Below are 7,232 nucleotides of genomic sequence, written 5' to 3' on the forward strand. Positions count from 1 at the left end.
CTAAGGCCTGTGACCTCCCAGCCCATGAGCTTTAGACCAGAATTACAGTATCAAGCATGCAATTCCCTTCTGTGGAGCAGGCCTCAGATCCAAACAGAAAGTGGTTAACTACATCATGTATCCACTTGCCACTATTGCACCACTTGACATACCTTAACTGCAGGTCAGTATGCAGCATGTAGGCTCCAGTGCCCGGTAAAATCACTGAAATGTTACCTACCCCCAACCCTGCTAACAGCCTATATAGTAGCCTCCGGCACTGTGGAAGATATGAAGATGAAAGGACGTTTCCTCTTCAGTTTGAGATGGATGTCTCCAAATCTGGCAACCAAAGTGTATATTATCTTCAACAATAGGATCTTACTATATAGTGATAGTGGATAACCAAGGACAATGACGATAGCCTGTGTTCTTTTGGAAATCTGTGGGGCATCTCTCACCAAGAACTTGTAAGAAGTTATCCCAGGCCTTTTATTGTAATTTTCATTGAAAAACTCATGGCTCCTGGGAGCTACATTGTCTACCAATTCAGGGTAATTCTGTTCAAAATCACTTTTTAAAAGATGTATTTTGAGGTCAGCTTACTCTCTAGTGATCTTCAATGAGGCTTTGTCATAGATCCTTGTTTTTTTTTTTTTTTTTTTTTTTTTTTGGAGGGGGTAACCCATTTACTACCAACTCCTTTCACTTTTCCTGTACCCTAGCATGAATTAATCTGGCCCTCAGCATTCTCCCGTCTCTTTTTCATTTCACGTGTTTTCTACTATGCTTCCACTTACTTTTGTTTTGAGTTAGATTGTGAAATAACAGTCATCCATATGGCTTTCATACCCCTTTCCTTAGGGCTAGCCTTTCCCTTCACTCCTTGATATTCCCTGTACTCCAATATGCTTCTCTGCTTAGGCCTCTCTGTTCCCCAGTATGCTAAATCACTACTTCTTTTTTACCTGTAATTTACTATCCTCCCTTCCCTTATCAAGTCCTCTCTTAAAAAAGAGCCTTGCTTCCACTTCTGTTTTAAGTGAAACCTATAAAACAAAAGATTTCAACCTCTGACTTGTATACAAGAGAGAAGAGACAGTGAATGTTTTTATGGTTCTGGGTCACCTCACTCAAAGTATTTTTCTCTCAGCTCTATACATTTTCCTGCAAATTGCAAAAATAATCATTTAATTTTTCTTTATAGCTGAGTAATATTTCACTGTGTATATGTACCACATTTTTCTTATCTATTCATCTGTTGATGTAGATCTAGGAGGATTCCATTTCTTAAATATTATGAATAGGATAGCAATAAACACAGATGTACAATTGTTTCTTCAGTAGAATAGAAAGTTTGTTTGTTGCATATATGCCCAGAAGTAGTATAGCTGGGTCATATGGAAATTTATTTCTAGTTTTCTGAGAAACATCCCAAATGATTTCCACAGTGACTTCACTATTTTAAATTCCTGCTAGCAGTCTACAAGAGATCCTGATACCCCCAAACTGCTAGGGAAGTAAGTAGGGTTTATGCTTCAACTTATAAGTACAGGTACGTATTATCTGAGTAAGATTTCAATAGCACTGGAAATAAGATAATAGTCAAAAATGAGATTGCATAAAACTAAAAAGCTGCTGTGGAGCAAAGAAAATTAGGTAAATCAAGAAGCAATCCTGTGATAGGCAATTAGTGTCTAGAATATATGAAGACCAAAAAAAAAAAAAAAGCAAAAATGTAAACATTAAGAAAGTAAATAAACTAATTGAAAATGAGACATGGAACTTAGTTTTTTCCATTACTGTGATAAAACACCGCTACCAAGGCAAATTATAGAAGGAAGGGTTTATTTGGAGCTTACAGTTTCAGAAGGAGAGCAATGTTTCATCATTGTGGTGAGGAACATAGCAGAAGGCAGACAGATGCTGGAGCAGAGGCTGAGAGCTCACATCTAGATCCACAAACAGGAGGCAGAAAACACACAGGGAATAACATGTGTCATTTGAAACCTGTCCTCAGTGACATATCTCCTCCACACAGCTCCTACTTCTTCCTAAACAGGTCCAACAACCAGGGACCAAGTATTCAAACATAATGAGCCTTTGGGGCCATTCACACCCAACCCACCAAATCTCACTCCCTGGTCCCCATAGGCTCATGATCATATCCTAATGCAAATTGTATTTAGTAAAACTTCAAAAGTCTTCATAGTTTTCCAGTAACAGAGTCAATATAAGGTTCTCTTGAAATCATCTCTGCCAAATAAATTATTCCATTACTTTTCAGTGAAGCATCAGGTAAATTCTTAGTACAATGACAGAAAAAAAAGCTATATCAAAATATCCTAAGAATATTGTTCCCTTCTGAAAGCTTTCAGATCTCATCACTACTGTCTTCCAAATTTCTACCAGGATAGTCCATTAAGCTCTGCTTACAGCATTCACCCACTTTTCTTGTCCACAGTTGCGAGTCTTCCACATTCCTCAAGAAAATACATGGTTAGGTCTGTCATAGCTATAACCCATTCCCTAATATCAACTTCTATTTTAGTTATTTTTATGTTGCTGTGATAAAAACACCATGACTGAGACATCTTATAGAAGGGAGGGTCTGTGGTGATATTGTGTTCCCCAAAATATTGTGTACCTTAATAAACTTATCTGGGGTCAGAGAACAGAAAAGCCACAAGATACTTAGGCTAGAAAATGTTAGCACACGCCTTTAATCCTAGCATTCCAGAGACAGAAATCTCTCTGGATCTCTGTGAGTTCAAGGCCACATTGGAAACAGCCAGGCATGGTGACTCATGCCTTTAATCCCAGAAAGCAGCCTTTAATCCCAGGGAGTGGTGGTAGAGAGCAGAAAGGTTTATAAGGCGTGAGGACCAGAAACTAGAAGCATTTGGCTGGTTAAGCATTTGGCTGGTTAAGCATTTTGGCTGCTTAAGCTTTCAGGCTTTGGAGCAACACAGTTCAGCTGAGATTCATTCTGGATGAGGACTCAGAGGCTTGCAGTCTGAGGAAACAGAACCAGCAGAGAAGTTGGCCAGGTGAGATAGCTGTGGCTTGTTCTGTCTCTCTGACCTTCCAGTGTTCACCCCATTACCTGGCTCAGGTTTCATTTTATTAACAAGACTCTCTAAGATTCCTGCTACAAGGGTCTATTTTGGGATAATAGTTTCAGAGGGATAGAAGTGTATCACAATCATGATGAGGAGCATGTCAGCAGACTAGCAGACATGGTCATAGACTAGCAGCTAAGAGCTCATTCCAGATCCACAAACAGGAAGCAGAGAGCACACTTGGAATGGCATGAGTCTTTTGAAACCTCTAGTCCTTGTCAGTGACACAGTTTCAAAAGACCACACCTCCTATTACTTCCTAAATAGTTCTACCAAGTGGGGACCATTTGCCCTTAAACCACCACAGAACTGGGGAGAAAACTCACAAGAAATGTGAGTAACTAGGAAGAATGTTTAAAAGTGTTCAACATCTCTAGCCACCAAGGAAAAGAAAATTAAAACAACTTTTAAGATTCTATCGCAGCCCAGTGGTGGGGGCCCATACCTTTAATTCCAGCACTTGGGAGGCAGAGGCAGGCAGATCTCTTAGTTCAAGGCCAGCATGCTGCAAAGTGAGTTCAGGACATACAGGGTTACACAGAGAAACTCTGTCTCGAATAACAACACAAACAAACAAAGAAAACAAACAAATAACAAAACAATTCTACCTCACTCCAGTTAGAATGGCCATTATTAGGAATACAAATGATATCAAATAGTGACACCAATTTTGCAGAAAAAGACTATTATTTATATCTATGATCTCTTTTCCCTCCTTTTTTACTTCTGCTCCTCCTTTCTTCACCTTCTCTACCTCTCTTCAGGCCATTATGACAAGTCAAAATCTTTAGAATGAATTGTAATATCTAAGTCCAAAAGTCCTAAGTATTCCATTCAAAATTTTTTGAGATTTTCAAAATTTGAAAACATCCATTGATCGCACATCTAGTACAATCAAAATATTCTCATTACTGGTCTTTGTTTTACTTTATTTTGCCTCATTGTACTAACAAGAAAACACCTGTACTAACTTGGTTACAGTGTATTAAAAACTGAAATTCATGTGATTATCAGACATCTGAGGAAGTGGTTGTTTACCAAAAGCTTTAACAGTGATTTTGTGACCCTCCTGTCACACCACCAGTGAAAACAGGTTTTTTCATAACTATAATTCTTGCTTGATAACTGTTTTGTTATATGTAATTTTACTATGTTGAAGTTAAAATCTTCCTTTTGAATAGAAAAAAAGGGGAAATGATGGGAGTGTCCTTTTGTATGCTGTGAATATATGTTGTTCTGATTAGTTGATAAATAAAGCTGTTTTGACAATGGTGAGGTAGAATAGGGTTAGGTGGGACATTCTAGCTAGAGAGGAGGAAGGAGAAAGACAGAGCAGAGAAGACGCTGCCAGCCACTGCCATGAGAAGCAAGATGTAAAGATACTGGTAAGCCACGAGCCATGTGGCAAAGCATAGATGTATAGAAATGGGTTAATTTAAGATGTAAGATCTAGCTATTGAGAAGCCTGAGCCAACAGGCCATACAGTTTTAATTAATATAAGCCTCTGTGTGTTTATTTGGGTCTGAGTGGCTATGGACCTGGGGGTGGGGGTTGGAAAAAACTCCAGCTACACACACACACACACACACACACACACACACACACACACACCCCTGAGATACAGGATTGGATAATGCCTATTACTCGCTACTTTTGGAAAAAGCATCTTTACTATTCTCTTGAAACTTATTTGGCATAGATCAATAATCTTTAAGCTGAGTTCACATATACCCAATATTTAATAAAACTATAGATATAAACAAATAAACATTTACCTGCTATTAACATTTCTGTGGTGATATTTTATTCGTACTCTAATAAATAAAGCTTTCATGGAGATCAGAAGAAAAATCCAGCCACTATATTAAACATAGAAGTCAGGCAGTGGTAACACATGACTTTAATCCTAGCATTCGGGAGGCAGAGATTTATCTAGATCTCTCTGAGTTCAAGGCCGCACTGGGAACAGAGCCATGCATGGTGGCACACACCTTTGATCCCAGCACTAGTTAACTATAGAGGTCTGGAAGTCTGTACAGACAGACAGAAAGTGATAGAGCTGGGCAGAAAGAGAAAGTGATGTAACTGGACAGAGAGAGGAAGTGAGATGGCAGGGCACAGAAAGGTATATAGGCATGAGTATACAGGAAGTAGCTCTCTGGAGGCTGAAGAGTTGGTAAGGTGAGGTTGGCTGTGTCTTGTCCTATTCCTTTGATCTCTCAGTTTTCACCCCAATATCTGGCTATGGGATTTTTATTAATAAGACCTTTTAAGAACATTACACATATTCTCTGAAGCAATGGTTTTTGTGTTGGGGCTACACATTAAAAACTAAGTCGGGAGGCACAGGCAGGCGGATCTCTGTGAGTTTGAGGCCAGCCTCAGCTACAGAGTGAGTTCCAGGAAAGGCTCAAAGCTACACGGAGAAACCCTGTCTCAAAAAAACAAAAACAAAAAAAACCTAAGTAGCAAACTTTTAGAAATTACCTTATAGCAACAAATGACTCCACATCAATTAAGTTTTGATTTCTGTGAAAGCTCCAACAGATAACAACCCAGAAATAATCTTAAAAGAGGCAACAGAGTCTATATTAACAATAAAGTAGCAGGTATGAATACTCTGCCAATGCAGGTCTCATCTCCCCATGTAATCTGTTCCATAGGGTTTTGACTAGTAAGACAGAAGACAGCTTCCTCTCATCTTTACTAAAATACATGCTAAGGTCAGCTTGTTCAACACAGTGAGTTTCATGCCAAACAGTGCAAGGTAGTGAGATCCTGCCTCAAATAAAATAGATTTCATGCTAAAGGGGGAGGCAATTTAGTTAAAGGTGTGTGTGTGCACAGATGGTGCTGTGGGGCGAGGGGATAGAATGAGGATCCCACGGAGGATGTGGCCAGAGCACGAGAAACTGGTGATGCTTGTTGTCAGTCAGGTGGAGCACTGTTATGGCAAGGACATGCTGCTCATCTTTGTTGGTGGCATGCCTCCCAGCGGCACCACCCTTATGTACACAATGAGGTTTGCTGTGGGGAGGAGATACACATCATTCCTCATGTACTGGCCATAGAGTAGATCTGGTCAAATTCTGGCCAGGAGAAACATCTGGAAGAGGCAGGTGTGACAAATGAGGTACTATATACCACCAGGCAGGCCATCATCCTGGAGGTGATTGCCAAGCATGGTGAGCCAGCACGCATGCTCATGCTATGTAACAAGGATCCCTTCACACTCAAGTCCTTTGTCTACCTGACACACCTGTTCCCCAACTCCAAATTTCTGCTAATGGTGTAGACGGCTGGGCCTGGGTGCACTCCATGATCTCTTGCAAGGTCACCATCTCAGGCTTTGACCTCAGTAGCTATGGAGACTGTTTTATGAAGTGGAACAGGCAATCAAGGTGATATATGCATAGTGCATGGAGGTGGCCAGGGAAAATGCCTGTCTGTGTACTATGAGCAGTTGATGCTAAATCCCTGGTGCTTACTCAAGTACATCCTGAACTTTGTGAGCATCACCTGGAGTGATACAGTCCTGCACCATGAAGACCTCGTTGGAAAGCCAGGCGGGGGGGGGGGGGGGGGGGGGGGGGGGGGGGGGGGGGGGGGGGAGGGCATCTCCTTGTCCAAGACCAAGTGCTTGATGGACCAGGTCATCAAACTCTTGAACTTGGAAGCAGTCTCCCAGTGGACTGGCCACATCCCTGGGGACATGGTGAGGGATATGGCCCAGACTGACCCCATGCTGACTCAGCTTGGCTATGACCTGTATATAAACCTGCCCCACGTACACACGTGTGCCTCTCTCTGTCTCTCTGTCTCTTTCTCTCTGTGAATTTACATGTCTAATAGCTTGGTTTCTGCCTTAAATAGTGACTCCTTTCCCTAGGTTTGTATATAGATTTTTCATTGAGATATAAAGAGGGGGAGAGGTCAAGACTGAAATGCAGTATAATCATCCTACTTGTGTACTTAATGCATAAGAGCTTTATTTCATTTATTATTTTCATTAAAATTATACCCTTTGGGTGCTCTGAAAGGCTGCAGCATTAGGCAAAAGACAGAGCAACACAGAGTTCCTTATCATAATCTCCTGTGACTGAATGTCACCCTTAGTTGGCCAAGGCAGG

The 7,232-nt window shown here is 40.8% G+C and overlaps 1 pseudogene; it reads left to right on the forward strand.

The window, feature by feature from the left end:
- The first annotated feature begins 5,975 nt into the window (after nt 1–5,975).
- LOC128116591 (protein-tyrosine sulfotransferase 2-like) lies at nt 5,976–6,937 on the forward strand (annotated as a pseudogene).
- Nucleotides 6,938–7,232: the final 295 nt, after the last annotated feature.

The sequence above is a fragment of the Peromyscus californicus genome, unplaced genomic scaffold (assembly GCF_007827085.1).
Source record: "Peromyscus californicus insignis strain IS unplaced genomic scaffold, ASM782708v3 Scaffold_10__1_contigs__length_136768540, whole genome shotgun sequence".
In the NCBI taxonomy this organism is placed as follows: domain Eukaryota; kingdom Metazoa; phylum Chordata; class Mammalia; order Rodentia; family Cricetidae; genus Peromyscus; species Peromyscus californicus.